The sequence below is a fragment of the Lycium barbarum genome, chromosome 10 (genome assembly GCF_019175385.1).
Source record: "Lycium barbarum isolate Lr01 chromosome 10, ASM1917538v2, whole genome shotgun sequence".
In the NCBI taxonomy this organism is placed as follows: Eukaryota; Viridiplantae; Streptophyta; class Magnoliopsida; order Solanales; family Solanaceae; genus Lycium; species Lycium barbarum.
In genome coordinates, this window is record NC_083346.1 from 21,756,266 (window position 1) to 21,775,331 (window position 19,066).

The following is a 19,066-nucleotide window of genomic DNA, read 5'->3' on the forward strand; positions in this document are numbered from 1 at the left end:
AAAGATCACACTTAAATTGGGCCAGACCATCTACTATGCATCTTAATATGGTTTAAACCAACCAAAACCTTCGCTGTCATAAGGAATGAAGTACTCTAATAGATATAGGCTGAGAGGCACCGTGATAAACTAGCACAAAAAAATGCTGTTCAGAATTCAAATCAAAATAACATTGTAATCTCAGCAACATCAATTAAACCCTGGACTCAAGGTATACTAATCAAAGTAAAACAAGACAAAGCATTATAATAACTTATACAGATCAAATTATCAAACATGTTATTTGAATATCTAAGTGTTTTTCAGCAGTTTTAACTGAACATGATACCAAGGTTGGCACAAGATTCATCAAACTACTCATTCCCATAGCTAGACAAATTCTGAAGGGACAGTACCCCATGAAGAAACAGGAAAAGTATGCCCTCTCACACATTTCTGAGCTTATACAACATACAAATCCACATACACTTGACATATACATGCTGAGTTTGGCTCATTGATATCACTAAATTAATCAATTATGTGGATAAATCCAGGTAATTTAAGAAGCAGGACTATAAACCATACATAAATGTCTATTACAGACTGTACCTCAATCCTATTTAAGCCATACAACAAGTATTTAAAGACTAAACATAGCATTAAAGTAGCATGTAACTGAACATATACTTGACTAAAGATTTAACTAACATACATGCTGATCATATAATTAACAAACTAAACACATAATCAGATTTAAAACAGTAGGCTATTCAACAAAACCAAAAAATTTGATTATACCACTTGAGGCTAACAATATTAATGCAACTACCTATCATCATATAACATATCACACATTCAACTAAGGCAGAATAATAAACACAGAATCAATCTAAGCTAGTCGCATAACTAACATCTAACCACTACATAAAAACTACAGAAAAATTAAAAGAGTCAAGAAATTTAAGGACCTTCTTCGGGTGCAGCGAAGTGGGTACGGGCTTTCGAATCTATGCTCGAACACTTCAAATTCGATGTCGCGAGACTCGCATTCGCGACAAACGCAGAGCAGACGAGAAATTGTTTGAATATATTTTTTGATTCGATGTTTCGTGATACTGTCACAATCAAAAGAAAAATATTTTGCAAGGGGTTTCTTGAACAAAAAAAAAATAGATTCTGGGGGTTTCCCCTCTCCTCCTTAGTTCGAATTTTCCTCTGTTTCTTGAAGGGATTTTGGGGATTCAAGACCGAGTTTTAGTAAGGGATTTCAGGTATTGAAAGAATTTATCTTGTAGGGGTTTTTCGAATCCAAAAGCTCTGTCCCTCAACGATCATAGAAATCAATATTTATAGGGGAGATCTAGGGTTTCTTTGTGAAGGAGAGAGAGGAGCGGGGGACAGACGAGCGTGGGGGTGATGGTGAGGGTAGCGTGGTGTAATGGGAAGTGGAGGTGGCAGAGGTAACGTGGTATAGTGGAGGTGTCAGACACGTGGGATGGAGAAAAACAGTGGTGTGTGTGGCGTCTAGGGTTTAGGGGTAAGGGGAAAGAAGAGGAGAAGAGAGGTATGGGGGAGACGGTGGTATGGTGGAGGCGGCGATGGGGAGGTGGAGAAGACGATGGGAAGGTGGAGAGGCGGATAAGGAGAGAGGGAAGGGAGAGGAGGTGAGGCGCGGCGGAAAAGGAAAATCAAGGGTTTCCCTTATTTTTGTGTGAAACGGGTCAGACCCGGTCCATTTATGGACTGGGTCAATTTTTAAACCGAGTATTAAAAGAATGGGCCAGCGAATTAAAACCCGGACTGATCTAAAAGTTAGGGTAAAAGATATAGGCTGGTCAGAAAATATTTATGAGTTGATTGGGCTTTGATTTGGAATCCGATAAATCAAAAATACGGACTGAGTGCAAGAAATAGTTTGGCTTCTGAACTTGAATAAAAGACCCATTTTAATTAATGATATACCAAGGATGACAGAATATTGCCTAATACAAAAAAATAATTATGCAAAGATAAATGCGACGCGCGTGCGTGAGCTGGTAAAATGCTGAAATGATAAAAGTTGTGAACTATAATAATAATAATAAATAATAATAATAATAATAAATAATAATAATAATAATAATAATAATAATAATAATTAGTAACTGTAATATAATAATGAAACACCAGCTTTTGATAAAAGGCTAATAATTATAGTAAAATATAATATATGTATTTTTTAATTTTCCATAAAATGTTAGAAACATAAATAGGTATTTTGGAAGAGAGGCGGGACAAAATTGGGTGTCAACAACTTGTCCCTCTTTGCCCGGTAATGATGAAAGAGTTGTCGGGCAAAGACGTTGACTCAGTAGCCTATTTTGTCCCGGCTAAAGGAAACTTGAGAAGATTATGACCGAACTCCGGTCTCTGAGTTGCCTACATATCTCGGGTTTTACGAGAATCAGGTCGAGTGTAGTCCTAAGATAATTACGACACTTGAACCCAATTGACGCGAAACTCGCAAAAATTGTCCCAGTGTTGAATTATGATAACGCTGGGTATTATGATAGAAACTTGAGAATTCCGAAAAAAATTGAATTGCTGGAATGCAAGAGAATGCTTGTAATTAGAGACGAGTGTTCGAGGTAGATCTTTGACCCGTGTCGGGAAGTCTGATTATCTTTCCCGACGAATTGCCCCAGTTCGCTGCCGAAGAAAAAGTTCCACGATTTGATGTGTGATGCCAACTTTGATATTGTCAAAATCCATCAGCTAAAAACAATTGTTAGCAATAAAGAAATATATGTAAATAAGCCAGGGTTGGAGAAGTTACACTTGCAACCCCTGTTTCGAAAGTTGAATCCACATTCGGAGGCGGATGCCCGAACTGAAATATAAGATTCCCGCATTCGGAGGTGGGTGCCTGAACTTGAATATAAAATACCCGCATTCGGAGGTGGGTGCCTGAAATAAAATATAAGATACCCGCATTCGGAGGTGGGTGCCTGAACTGAAATATAAAATACCCGCATTCGGAGGTGGGTGCCTGAACTGAAATATAAAATACCCGCATTCGGAGGTGGGCGCCTGAACTAAAATATAAGATACCCGCATTCGGAGGTGGGCGCCTGAACTGAAATATAAGATACCCGCATTCGGAGGTGGGCGCCTGAACTGAAATATAAGATACCCGCATTCGGAGGTGGGCGCCTGAACTGAAATATAAAATACTCGCATTCGGAGGTGGGCGCCTGAACTAAAATATAAAATACCCGCATTCGGAGGTGGGCGCCTGAACTGAAATATAAAATACCCGCATTCGGAGGTGGGCGCCTGAACTGAAATATAACATACCCGCATTCGGAGGTGGGCGCCTGAACTGAAATATAACATACCCGCATTCGGAGGTGGGCCCCTGAACTGAAATATAAAATACCCGCATTCGGAGGTGGGCGCCTAACATGAAATATAAAATACCCGCATTCGGAGGTGGGTGCCTGAACTTGAATATAAAATACCCGCATTCGGAGGTGGCTGCCTGAAATAAAATATAAGATACCCGCATTCGGAGGTGGATGCCTGGACTTGAATATAAAATACCCGCATTCGGAGGTGGGTGCCTGAAATAAAATATAAGATACCCGCATTCTGAGGTGGGTGCCTGGACTTGAATATAAAATACCCGCATTCGGAGGTGGGTGCCTGAAATAAAATATAAGATACCCGCATTCGGAGGTGGGTGCCTGGACTTGAATATAAAATACCCGCATTCGGAGGTGGGTGCCTGAAATAAAATATAAGATACCCGCATTCGGAGGTGGGTGCCTGGACTTGAATATAAAATACCCGCATTCGGAGGTGGGTGCCTGAAATAAATATAAGATACCCGCATTCGGAGGTGGGTGCCTAGACTTGAATATAAAATACCCGCATTCGGAGGTGGGTGCCTGAAATAAATATAAGATACCCGCATTCGGAGGTGGGTGCCTGAAATGAAATATAAGATACCCGTATTCGGAGATGGGTGCCTGAGATAAAATATAACATACCCGCATTCGGAGGTGGGTGCCTGGACTGAAATATAAAATACCCGCATTCGGAGGTGGGCGCCTGAACTGAAATATAAAATACCCGCATTCGGAGGTGGGTGCCTGAACTGAAATATAAAATACCCGCATTCGGAGGTGGGTGCCTGAACTGAAATATAAAATACCAGCATTCGGAGGTGGGTGCCTGAAAGCCCTTGGTTGAGAAGATGAATTTGTGTCCACTGTTGCAATCGAAATTTCGTGATGAGTGGAACGACGTCTGCCGTTCGGCATAAGCTACCTTTGCATCCACGTTGAAGAATGTTTGCCCTTTTGAAGAAAGCTAACTTTTCGATCACGCCCATAATTAAAGTTTTAAGATGAGTCGAATATGCACAACCTTCACGTTAATTGAACCTGCCTCATCAAAGAAAAATCGTGAGTTTAAAAGAAAAATTAGTTGACTTGTGCGTGTCGGGGAACTTGGCCCTTGAATTGATCTTGTCTCGGTCGCATCCTTCATTCTTCGATGCTTCACCACACATCTTTCTTTGCCGGGGAGTTTCAGTTATACAAAATGTATTTTGAAAAATAAAAGTAATGAGATTTGGATGATTTTGAAAGACAATACTTAGTGGCTCTAATTTGTAAAATGACTTGATTTTTGAATTTATTTGCATTTTAGAAATATGGATAGATTCTTATTAAAAAATGGTTAAATATTTAAGACAACGTTTATGCCATTTCTAAAAATTTGTCCCAGTTTCAGTCCTGGAGATGCTTGATTCTGGACAATTGAAAAGCAAGAACTTATAATGAAAGTTTTTGAAAGTGATTTGACCGACTTCAAAATTTTGTCCCAGTTTCAAGTCCTGGAGACACTTGGTTCTAAACAATTGAAAGGTGAGAAAGTTGTAGAGAAAATTTTTGAAAGTGATTTGACCGATTTCAAAAATTGGTCCCAGTTTCAAGATATTAAGACACATGAATTTAAACGGTGGGAAGACCAAGTCTTGTATAAGAATCTTTATATATTTTATAGGAACTAAAATGTTTTGGACAATCCGAAGATATTAAAAATTAAAAAATAGAAGGGCCGAACCCGCCTCGGGTTGCCTACGTATCCCAAAGGAATCAGGCCAGACGTAGTTCGTGATACAAATAAAGACTTTTGAGTTTTTTTTTTTAATAAAGGGGGGCCGAACCCGATATGGGTTGCCTACGTATTCAAAAGGAAATCAAGCCACACGTAGTTCCACCCATACAACAAAACACTGAAATATTTTGAAAAAGTGGCCGAACCCGATGTGGGCTGCCTACGTATCCAACAGGAAGTCAGGCCAAACGTAGTTCCAACCACAAACAAAGATACTGAAATGATTTGAAAAGAGTGGCCGAACCCGATATGGGCTGCCTACGTATCCAACAGGAAGTCAGGCCAAACGTAGTTCGTTACAAACAAAATGACAGAATCTTAATTTAAAAAGGCCGTAACAAAACATAGAGGCAACATGACAAAAGGAACTAAATGTTCTAGTTGATGCCTCCGGCCTACTACAAAAGGAAATTTAAACTTAAAATACTAAAACTCCCGGCGAACCGGGGCTAAGATAGAAGTCCAATTTTGCAACTCCGGTCCTGGCTCAGCAGCCTATAAAGTCAATATTTCAGCAAAGTCTTTGATTATCACCGCATGATCATCTTCATTTTCCACGAACAGGTTCTTGACTCCCTCCACGATATCATCATAGGCAACTTCAACAATCAGATCTGAAGGTTTTGAGAAAGTTTGATCAATGGTAGGAATGGGTTTTGGCAATGCAATCTCTTTTCTTTTATTCTTTCGTGCTTTCTTCACTTCTTCCTCAGTTGGCTCATATCCCAAACCGAATGTAAACTGTTGCGTAGGGAGAACGACTGGCTCAACCCGCCCATTTAGTGTTTTCCCTAGCCCAAAGCCAGGTTGGTACCCATTTCTCAGCATTTCTTTTGCAACCATAATTGCGGCACATGATCTTTTGAACTCTTGAGTTTGAGACACTTCATTCTCCTTAGTGACATTCACAACCTCCCAAGCGTGATAAGCAGCTCCGTCTAACCCTCCTTCTGCCTCGATGAATGGGGTGGATTGCTCTAGATAGAAAGACGTGTCCCCTTCTCCATGTATACATATTTGTTGCTGATCCCACTCGAATTTGACAGTTTGGTGCAAAGTAGATGGTACAGCCCTAGCCAGATGGATCCACGGCCTACCTAACAACATGTTGTATGTCGTGGAAATATCAAGTACTTGAAAATCCATAATGAATTCAACAGGGCCAATCAACACTTTCAACTCTATTTCCCCAATAGGGTGCCTTTGAGCCCCATCAAATGCTCGAATATTCATATCACTGGTCTTGAGCTCACTAACATTATATCCAATCTTCTTCAGACTTGTTAATGGACAGATGTTGAGTCCAGACCCCCCATCAATCAATACTTTAGCCACAAACATGTTACGACACTTGACAGTTATATAGAGCGCTTTGTTATGCATGCATCCTTCTGGCGGCAGTTCTTCATTATCGAAACTGATTCGATGGCTATCAAGTACGCGCTCAATCATCCCAGCTAACGCCTCACTAGTTGTTTCGCTTGGGACATATGCTTCATTCAAGATCTTCAACAGTGCATTTCTGTGCATATCCGAACTCAAAAGCAAAGAGAGAATAGGAATTTGAGCATTGGTCTTTTTCAACTGATCCACGACCGAGTACTCACTAGCTTTAATTTTCCTCAGAAATTCTTCTGCTTCGAATTCAGTCACGACCCTTTTGGGAGATACGTTGGTTTCCTTAACTTGCCCCAATCTAACTAGCTCTTCTGGAGAATAGCATCTTCCAGACCTTGTCATTCCTGATGTCTTAACCTTGTCAGTGATCGCGTCCTTTCCTCGACATTCCATCACAGTTTGTTGATAATTCCATGGTACGGCTTTTGTATCGAGCACTGGTAACTGATTTGGTGCTTGAACTACTTCCACAGGCGTTGATGAAGCTCCTAATATCTCGACAGGCACACAACCCCTTATCACTACAGCCGGAGAAGCAACGGCTACAAGATCATGATCTTCCACACGATCCACAGGCACTATAAATTCGGCTGGGTCATCAACATTTTCATCTGTTCCAATCATATTTATCGTGGCCCCATCATGGATTGGGAGTGGATTGTTAACCACATTTGGTGTTGGTGGTTTGACCGTGATCTGTTTTGCTTCAATAAGATCCTCAACCTTATGCTTCAATGCGTAACAACGATCAGTGGAATGGCCTTTTACCCCCGAATGATATGCACATGTTTTAGTGGGATCAAAGCTTCTGGGTAATGGATCTGGAATTCTACCTTTCACAGGATATACTATGCCTGACGCTTGCAGTCTTTCAAAAACAACGCTCAGTGGCTCTCCTAATGGTGTGAAATTGCGAAACGGTTTATTTGGGCGAGGTGCGGATGCATTGTTTGGATGATGAGTTTGTGATGGTGGAGCTGGATATGTTGGTGGTCGTGGAGCTCGATATGCTGGTTGTGTGTTGTAAACAGGGTAGGATATTTGTGGTGATTGAGGTTGGTAAGATGACAAAGCTTGGTCGTAGGGATGTGGAGAATATTGGAAATATTGTGAGTGGTGAGCGTTAGGCTGGTATCGCGGGGGTCGTTGATGGTGGTATGATGTGTTTCCCAAAGCCATTACCGATGCTGCTTCTTTTTCTTTTTTCTTTCCGTTTCCGAGAGTACCAGTTTGTATGGCCCTACTAGTAGACTGTAAAGCCGCAAGACTTGTTATTCTCCCTGTCTTAATGCCATCTTCGATCATGTCCCCGGCTTTGATCACCTCTGCAAAAGTTTTTCCGCCCATTGTCACCAAACATTCATAGTATTCCGGTTCTAGTGCTTGAATGAAGAAACTAACCATTTCTGTCTCCTCCATGGGTGGGTGTACTCTAGATGCTTCTTCCCTCCACCGTATAGCATATTCTCGAAATGATTCAATTGACCTCTTATTTAATTTTGTAATCGAGATTCTGTCAGGAGCGATCTCGACATGAAATTTATAATGATCCACAAAAGCATTCGCCAAGTCATCCCAAGTACGCCATTTGGTTGTATCTTGCTTGGAATACCACTCCAAGGCTTTTCCACTCAAACTTTGATTGAATAGTTTGACTCTTATCCCTTCATTCTTCCCCACACCAATCAACTTTTCACAATAGACCTTCAAATGGAAGAAAGGGTTCCCCGACCCATCAAACTTCTCAAATTTTGGAATCTTGTAACCTGGTGGCAATTCTACCTCAGGAAATGCACATAATTCTTCATATCTCACGCTTTGGTTACTACCAAGTCCACGCAAACTTCTCATGGCATCCTCCAAACTTTTGAGCTTTCTATTTATCATTTCATCATTAACTGACCGTGCCTCATTTTCAACTTCGACATAATGATCAACATCTGTGCAACATTGTCCCTGGATTTGTGTCATGGGTGGAGCTGTGGTATAAGTATATACTGGCGGAACTTGATGCGTATTGGTAACATCATGTGTCGGCGGTATGAACTGAGCTTTTGAAGAGGTGGCTGTAAATAAAAGGGGAGCATTTTGAGTGAGGGGTTCGGAACGAACCAGCTGAGAGGTGGTATAATAATTTGCTTGGTTAAATTCGTCCAAATTTGGGAATGGAGGTGGCATTGGCAAAGTCTGACGAACCCCATGAGATGGAGTCATATGTGGTGGCATTTGAGAAAATGACCGGTTGTGAAGTACCATATGACTTAATTCAGCAACTCGTCGCTCCAGACGAGCAATGATCTCCAAATGTGTTTCTGGTTCATTAGAGGATGTGGGATCACTTGTGATCGGTAAACTAAGAGATGGTTCAGATGAAGTGGTTGCATTGATCAAACTCCATTTTAGAACGAGTCTTTTTAGTTAACCAGGTGACTAGTGATGAGTTAGAGTCTGATTTCTTGGCTCTAGACCGTGTGAAATATGGATGCTCTGCCAGTTCCCCTTTAGCACAAGTCAACCTTTTTTATTTTGAAAATAAGTTTAAAAGAAAAAAATAAAACAAAAAAAGAAAATGAGTCAGTATACGGTAAGGACATATTATTGCATATAAACACATTATTGCACATAATACATCGCGTTCTATAATGCAAGGGACCTCTTTATGCCAGAGGTAGGCCTAACGAACATTTGAAGGACAAACATGTTTTTTTATGTGTCATTCCATAACTCTTTCTAAAACTAGTTTACAAGAATAATAAAAATTTATTACATGCCAGTCAATAATACAATTCAAAGTTAATCTAAGATATCTAATACTTCAACTCCACTAATTTCCTTTGGCTGTCTTCAAACCTCCGGCATTAATTTTGGATGCTCCATAACAACCTGCAACAAAAGGTTAGTTTCCTTGAAATATTTATCTATAGAGTATTAGGTCCACATAATCCACATATTTGTCCTTCAAATAATGCACATAAATAGTGAATAGTGTCACTTAGAGTCATAGACTCATTTGGACATTTGGTAAGGTTGACTAATGAACTTAATACTCCAAGGGTATTAAGCCTCCTAGGTTTAAAATGATGCATGTCCTTACAAGGTTTTGGTTTTCGCTCTACCTAGGTAGACTAAGAATGGTTTTCCTATGACACAAGGCTCCCCCAAGCGGACAACTTGGAAGTGGAAAGTCCGTGGCCGTCGACTGCACCGCCGATCGACTAAATCCACAAGACCAATCCAACTAAAGGGGTAATTTAGTAGTGCACGGGCGCAAACTGCGAAGCCGCTTTAAGTGTGTAAATATGTGTGAGTTTTCCAGTAGTGGAAGAAATATGAGCGGAATGCCAATTTAAGGAAAGCAATAACATACATATTACATAGAAAATTTACATAAGGAATAAAATAAAAACAACCAAAAGCATATAAGGAAAAAGCAATAATAAAGGCAAAAAAAGAAAAACAAATAAAATATCCAACAAATTAACTATTAACTTAAGTTGTTATGGTTAAGAACCTAAAGTCCCCAGCAGAGTCGCCAAGCTGTCACACCCCATTTTGAGTTGGGTTGGATTTAGGATATGACGTATTGGTGATTCCTATTTATTTTATTTGACGAGTCGCCACCTAATTAATTTAATGGTGAATTAGGACACCTAAATATTAACTAAGGGAAAGTTAAACTAAACCTCAATTAATAGTCTGCTTAACCAGTGTGATTCTAGGTAAGGGCTCTATATTATCCTAAAGGGAAGGGGTTAGGCATCCTTTAGGATCCGTTAACTTACGGTTATCCGACCAAACTTAGGTTAATTAATGTAGATTAAATGCGAATATAATATTTAAGAAAAAAAAACAATTTTTTGTAAATTATTACTAAGGTTTAAAAAGGATAAAAATATAATAATGCTATTTAAAATAATGTTTATAGATATTGCTAAGGTTTTGAATGAGAAATATTAGCCAGAATAAGACGAATAGAAAATATGATAATTTATATAAGGGAAATTTCAAATGCCGTTTAGCAAAGAAGGTTTCAAATGCTAAATAACACTTCAAAATAATGTTGATATAATTTTAAATACTAATACTATTTTAAAATAAAACCTGTAAAAAAAAAATTGCATATGAATAATAGTTTTAATAGAAAATTTCGCAAATTTGAACTTTGAATAGCGTGGTATGAATAGGAATATATAGAAAATCTAGACTATTCTTTAAATGGAAAAGCAAAAGGAAGTAAGCTTTCTTTCTCTTTATTTAGTTATGCTTTAACTGAAAAATATGCATGATTGATTCGAACTTGAAGGGTTTAGTTATAAAATATGCTTGAATTTATATTTGCGTATTAGCGGTGTTTTGAAATTAAGATAACAAGAAATAGAGTGTGATTCCTTTGACTAAAAATATTAATTTATGCTATCAATTATTCTAGAAGTAAATATTATAAGTTCTATAAACGATTTTGATGTGAAAAAGAAGAAAATGAAACTTATGGGTTTAATTATTAGTCTTCTTTAAATTAACTACCCATTACTAAACTAGATCTATTAATTCATTAAGGTTCATCTAAGTTAATAAACAAAGCAAACAAAGAGTCAGTTACATAATATGAATTAAATGCAGAAAACAAAATAAAAGAGCAGATACTATCAAAAGGGTCCAGCCCGTTTTTGGGACTGCTGGAAACTATTTACTGTTGGGCTTCGGCCCAGCCGATTTCTTTTATGCGGTGCTGCGGATCCGTGGCTGTTGTTGCTGTTCCTGCATATTGGGCTTTGGCCCAAACGTTTTATGGATCATTTTGTTGCGGACGGAGATGGACCGAGAGAAGTTCTCGTTGGGCTTTCAGCCCAACATCGAATGCGGAGGAAGAACGAGTCTCCCGGACTCGTATGCGATGTTCATACATAAAAAAAAGAAAGGATTAATATAGTGAAGATATGCAAGACACGCTGAAAGAAACAAGTAATCGGAACGAAATAAATCGTCACATAAACAATAAACATGAGCAGGACCTTCACACGCTAATATAGTAGAGCAATCTCAACAGACGACTGATTTAGATGTGTATATATGTTTATATTATGTACATACGTATATAATATATGATCAAACAACCCACACTTGCAAATGCACAAACGTATAAGAATTTAAACAAGCACATAATCATCACAACATTCATACATGTCTGAGCCCTTTATTCTTTCACTACTTTTTAATACAATTCAGAAACACCACAGCAGCTTAAACTGTACCAGCAGCAAATTAGCAAACTCAGAGTTTAAGATTTTCACAACTGGCATATACACGAATGGATATAGGCAGTCCAGACAAGAGGTAATATATGGCGTAATTCAGATCTCATAGTTACATCCCAAGAATTTACCAAAAATAGAGATTGAATGATTCATTTTAGCACGTAGGATAGGCAGCAGGACATGAAAAGTAGATTGACAACAGATGAAACAAGATTGTAAGTTGATACCCATATCAAAGTTGCCTGGCAACATCTATTAGCATGGACTAATGATTTGTTTTTTTACAAAAGATGCTAAAACACAGTCATAGTGTAGCTATATAATCAAACCAGCAAATCTAAAGTGACCAGATACTTCTCAACATAGCAGGATAGGAGGTGTAATGATCAGAGCCAGACCAGAAAAGAACCAAAATGTTTTGCAAAGATCACACTTAAATAGGGCCAGACCATCTACTATGCATCTTAATATGGTTTAAACCAACCAAAACCTTCGCTGTCATAAGGAATGAAGTACTCTAATAGATATAGGCCGAGAGGCACCGTGATAAACTAACAAAAAAAAATGCTGTTCAGAATTCAAATCAAAATAACATTGTAATCTCAGCAACATCAATTAAGCCCTGGACTCAAGGTATACTAATCAAAGTAAAACAAGACAAAGCATTATAATAACTTATACAGATCAAATTATCAAACATGTTATTTGAATATCTAAGTGTTTTTCAGCAGTTTTAACTGAACATGATACCAAGGTTGGCACAAGATTCATCAAACTACTCATTCCCATAGCTAGACAAATTCTGAAGGGACAGTACCCCATGAAGAAACAGGAAAAGTATGCTCTCTCACACATTTCTGAGCTTATACAACATACAAATCCACATACACTTGACATATACATGCTGAGTTTGGCTCATTGATATCACTAAATTAATCAATTATGTGGATAAATCCATGTAATTTAAGAAGCAGGACTATAAACCATACATAAATGTCTATTACAGACTGTACCTCAATCCTATTTAAGCCATACAACAAGTATTTAAAGACTAAACATAGCATTAAAGTAGCATGTAACTGAACATATACTTGACTAAAGATTTAACTAACATACATGCTGATCATATAATTAACAAACTAAACACATAATCAGATTTAAAACAGTAGGCTATTCAACAAAACCAAAAAATTTGATTATACCACTTGAGGCTAACAATATTAATGCAACTACCTATCATCATATAACATATCACACATTCAACTAAGGCAGAATAATAAACACAGAATCAATCTAAGCTAGTCGCATAACTAACATCTAACCACTACATAAAAACTACAGAAAAATTAAAAGAGTCGAGAAATTTAAGGACCTTCTTCGGGTGCAGCGAAGTGGGTACGGGCTTTCGAATCTATGCTCGAACACTTCAAATTCGATGTCGCGAGACTCGCATTCGCGACAAACGCAGAGCAGACGAGAAATTGTTTGAATATATTTTTTGATTCGATGTTTCGTGATACTGTCACAATCAAAAGAAAAATATTTTGCAAGGGGTTTCTTGAACAAAAAAAAAATAGATTCTGGGGGTTTCCCCTCTCCTCCTTAGTTCGAATTTTCCTCTGTTTCTTGAAGGGATTTTGGGGATTCAAGACCGAGTTTTAGTAAGGGATTTCAGGTATTGAAAGAATTTATCTTGTAGGGGTTTTTTCGAATCCAAAAGCTCTGTCCCTCAACGATCATAGAAATCAATATTTATAGGGGAGATCTAGGGTTTCTTTGTGAAGGAGAGAGAGGAGCGGGGGACAGACGAGCGTGGGGGTGATGGTGAGGGTAGCGTGGTGTAATGGGAAGTGGAGGTGGCAGAGGTAACGTGGTATAGTGGAGGTGTCAGACGCGTGGGATGGAGAAAAACAGTGGTGTGTCTGGCGTCTAGGGTTTAGGGGTAAGGGGAAAGAAGAGGAGAAGAGAGGTATGGGGGAGACGGTGGTATGGTGGAGGCGGCGATGGGGAGGTGGAGAAGACGATGGGAAGGTGGAGAGGCGGAGAAGGAGATAGGGAAGGGAGAGGAGGTGAGGCGCGGCGGAAAAGGAAAATCAAGGGAAACCCTGAAGGGTTTCCCTTATTTTTTGTGTGAAACGGGTCAGACCCGGTCCATTTATGGACTGGGTCAATTTTTAAACCGGGTATTAAAAGAATGGGCCAGCGAATTAAAACCCGGACTGATCTAAAAGTTAGGGTAAAAGATATAGGCTGGTCAGAAAATATTTATGAGTTGATTGGGCTGTGATTTGGAATCCGATAAATCAAAAATACGGACTGAGTGCAAGAAATAGTTTGGCTTCTGAACTTGAATAAAAGACCCATTTTAATTAATGATATACCAAGGATGACAGAATATTGCCTAATACAAAAAAATAATTATGCAAAGATAAATGCGACGCGCGTGCGTGAGCTGGTAAAATGCTGAAATGATAAAAGTTGTGAACTATAATAATAATAATAATAATAAATAATAATAATAATAATAATAATAATAATAATAATAATAATAATTAGTAACTGTAATATAATAATGAAACACCAACTTTTGATAAAAGGCTAATAATTATAGTAAAATATAATATATGTATTTTTTAATTTTCCATAAAATGTTAGAAACATAAATAGGTATTTTGGAAGAGAGGCGGGACAAAATTGGGTGTCAACACACTTCCCAGTGGAGATGGGGTTGCACCAAGGATCAACTCTTAGCCCATTTTTATTTGCTCTAGTGATGGATTGTCTGACGCGGCGAATTCAAGGTGAGGTGCCATGGTGTATGCTATTTGCGGATGACATAGTCTTGATCGACGAGACACGCAGTGGAGTAAACGCTAAGCTGGAGGTTTGGAGACAAACTCTGGAGTCTAAAGGGTTCAAGTTTAGTAGGACTAAGACAGAGTACATTGAGTGCAAGTTCAGTGACATGACCCAGGTCATCCTAAAGGAAAGAAGTTTCAAATATCTCGGGTCTATTATACAAGAAAATGGGGATATTGACGATGATGTCTCACATCGTATTGGCGCAGGGTGGTTGAAATGGAGGCTTGCTTCAGGAGTGCTGTGTGATAAGAAGGTGCCACCAAAACTTAAAGGCAGGTTTTACAAAGTGGTTGTGAGACCGACCTTGTTGTACGGGGCAGAGTGTTGGGCAGTCAAGAGCTCTCACGTCCAAAAGATGAAAGTTGCGGAAATGAGAATGTTGCGATGGATGTGTGGGCACACCAGGCGAGATAGGATTAGGAATGAAGATATCCGGGATAAGGTTGGAGTAGCATCAGTGGAGGACAAGATGAGGGAAGCGAGGCTGAGATGGTTTGGGCATGTGAGGAGGAGAGACACAGATGCTCCAGTGTGGAGGTGTGAGAGGTTATCTATGGATGGTTTCAGAAGAGGTCGGGGTAGGCCGAAAAAGTATTGGGGAGAGGTGCTGAGACAGGTCATGGCGCAGGTTCAGCTTACCGAGGACATGACCTTAGATAAGAGGTTTTGGAGGACTCAGATTAGGGTAGAAGGCTAGTAGGTAGTCGCTGTTTGATCTATAGTCTATTGTCCTTTGTTTCTTGCTACTATATGTGGTTTATTGTACTTCGATTATCTTATTTATCTGTGGTAGCTGCTGCTCCCTTTTTTTCAGACTGCTCTATTTTGACTTATTCGCTTTCTTTAGTTTCATTTGCATTTTGCTTTGAACTGCTTCTGCTTATCTAACCTTTCTCGTTGTGATTTCTCTTGAGCCGAGGGTCTTTCAAAAACAGCCTCCCGAATCTTCCGAGATAGGGGTATGGTCTACGTACACTTTACCCTCCCCAGACCTCACATTGTGGGATTTCACTGGGTATGTTGTTGTTGTTGTTGTTGTTGTTGTTGTTGTTGTTGTTGTTGTTGTTGTTGTATATTATATTTGGAAGTTCTAATCCATCTTTGTGCAAGGAATTTTTTGACCTTATGCAAAGCGAGTTTGAAATGAGTATGATGGGTGAGTTGACTTTCTTTCTGGGATTACAAATTGTCCAATCTAAAAAAGGAATTTTCATTTGTCAAACTAAGTATACAAAGGAACTCATTCACAAGTTTGGAATGATGGAAGCAAAAGCATTAGAGACTCCAATGAGTTCTACATGCAATCATGATAAAGATGATGAAGTTAAACCTGTTGATGAAACCAAGTATCGAGGTATGATTGGTTCACTATTATATCTCACTGCTAGTCGACCAGATATCATGTTCAGTGTGTGTAAATGTGCTAGATTTCAGGCAGCTCCAAAAGAATCTCATCTTACTACTGTAAAAAGAATTATAAGATACTAGTTGGAACCTCAAATTATGGCTTATGGTACCCAAGTACTAACTCTTTCCAACTTGAAGGGTTCTCAGATGCTGATTTTGCAGGTGATAAGGATGATCACAAAAGTACAAGTGGTTCCTGTCAATTTCTAGGAAAATCTTTAATTTCCTGGCATAGCAAGAAACAAGGATCTGTTTCCTTGTCAACTACTGAGGCTGAATACATTGCCATTGGTCAATGTTGTGCTCAAGTAATTTGGATGGACCATCAATTAAGTGATTATGATGTTTTCTCTAAATCTATTTGCATTTTATGTGATAATTCTAGTGCTATATGTCTTTCCAATAATCCTGTGCATCACTCTAGGGCTAAGCATATTGATATTAAGCATCATTTTATTAGAGATCATGTGTCAAAAAGAAATATAGAAATTAGTTTTGTAAGTACTGATAGTCAACTTGCTGATATTTTTACAAAACCTCTCTTAGAAGAACGTTTTTGTCACTTAAGAACTTTAATTGGCCTGATTGAAAATCTTGTTGTTGCTTAATTGTTTTATTTATTTACCCTTGTTTATTTTGTTAAAAAAAAATTCAAATCTTTTGCGTGATTTTGTGACCTTTGTCAACACCTTGGCTTATTTTCTTCGTCCATATGCGGAGCAGCAGCAGGATATGCAGGATGATTAGCCGTGTTTTGCTTATTGTTTTAAGACAATTTGTGTGTTTTGTTTGCTTGCTCTGTCAAGACAATATGTGTGTGTGAACTGGGCCTAAGCTCAGTTACTCTGTGGATTGCTTACTTATCTAGGACCATATTTCTGTTTTTGTTTTGTTGCTATGTTTTTTTTGATTGATGCCAAAAGGGGAGAACAGTGAAGTCAACTATTCAAGGGGAGTCAACTACTCAAGGGGAGTTCCCCTCCAGTCTGAGGAACCAACCATCTAAAGAACTGCAACAGGGAAGTTGACTATTTTATCTTGAGTATTAATTGTCATCATCAAAAAAGGGGAGATTGTTAGTGCTAAGATTTTAATGGTGACAACTTATGTTAGTGTATGTTATTGTGTAGGAAAATACTCAAGGCCCAACAGAGGATCAGGGTGTGAGAAAGGCCCAAGCAACTAAATGCACTTCACTAGGCCTAAACCCAGTCGGCCCATGGACATGTCAAGTTAGCTTGGCATCTGTAATAAATAAGGAAGATTCCGTTAAAAGGAAACTACTACTGGCAAATCAAGTACCACGCGAGCTATTGCACAAGGAAAGGAGATCAGTTGAAGACAAATCAAGAAGCGCATAAGGAAAGGATATAATCAAGTACCAAGCTGTTAAGGGGCACAAGGAAAAGATCAATCATCATCAAAGCTCTTGCTTTATTCTTGGAAAATAAGGATCTTCAATATTCCTATTTTCGAAGGATCAAATCTCTTGGGTTGCTTTCTCTGCTTAGAAGAGCCACAACGACTTCATACTTACAGTATAAATATTGGCTCACATCAGACGAACAAATTGTACTTCGTCTCAACCTTCACACAGTCTTTGCTCTACTTTTCATAAGCATTACAATTCAATTAGAGTTGTTGTGTAAACAAAAAAGAGAGGAGAGAGTTGTTTTTTCCAGTTGGTGAGACTTTGTAACAAAAAAATACGAGAGTTTGAGTGTAGACGTAGGAGCTCCATTCAAATCAATCCTTGTACCAAAAATTCACATTAAAGAGCTGCAGAGATCACCCTTGCAACCCAAGGGGACTGGATTAGGATTCACATTGAATCTGAACCAGTATAAATATCATGTGTCAATTACCTTCTGCAATTTACTTTACAGTTAGCTTTATTATAGTCGACTAGGTATTCTACATAGTCGACTCCCTAAAAACAAAAAAATTACAATTCACCCCCCTCTTGCAGTTTCATGCCGTGTTTCGCTCAGGCCATGGTTCAGGGCGTGACATAGGTAACCCCCGTCGGCGCAGGTTTACTTACCGTGCGCCGATAGCATAGAGAGAGAGTTTTACTTGGAAGCCTTTTGTGTAGAATATAAATTCACTAACGATAATATGTTTTATCCCCTTCTTTTTGGCTTTTTTCTATTTTTCTCCTACTTTTATCAATGCGTCATACAGGAAGCGAGTTATTGTTGAGCAATAATAGAATGGAGGTAATGTTTGCTGCCTGAATTTTCTTTGGGTTGGAATCTGAATTATTTGTTATTTAACTAAGCAAAAGAATCACACAACACCCAAATACAATTCGTTTAGAGAGACTAATATAAAGAAGAGGTATCAAAGTGTCAAAATGGTAGGAATCATTATTTGCAGAAAGAAATGTACTTTTGAATTTCACATCAAATTAGAAGGAAAAACCAAAGACCCTTGTGGTTTGATTCTTCCTTGAGCCAGCGCATAACGGGAGTTTAGTGCACCAGACAACCTTTTTTTTAGAAGGAAAAAAAAAAGAGATTTGTTTTTTGATTTGAGACGAAAAGGCTTTAGAAACAGAGTGATGATTTTCAGAGACAGATTTCCCGACGAGAGTAAAAAATTTGGCGCTAACGTTATCTTTTCCTTTTTTTTTTTTAATTATTTCTTTTTCTTTAGGTTTCTTCTTTCTATTATAAAAATAGGAGAAATAAAGGAAAATAAAATTTTAACTATATTTTTGTCATATTTTTGCTTTTATCTCTCATTTTTTCCAACATCCAACAATTTCAATTGTCTCCTCCTCTTAGCTAAAGCATTTACGTAGTAATTACCAAATTAAATTAATTTGAAAAAGGTTTACACAGTTTCTGTCATACTACATTAATTAAAAGATGTATACTAATCGTTTTATTTTTAAGTCTCCAACTTGTAATCCCTGAAATGTGAGCTCTGACATTGTTTTAGTGGTTATCACCTTATTTCTTTTCTCACAGTCTTAATCAGCTCTTATCTAT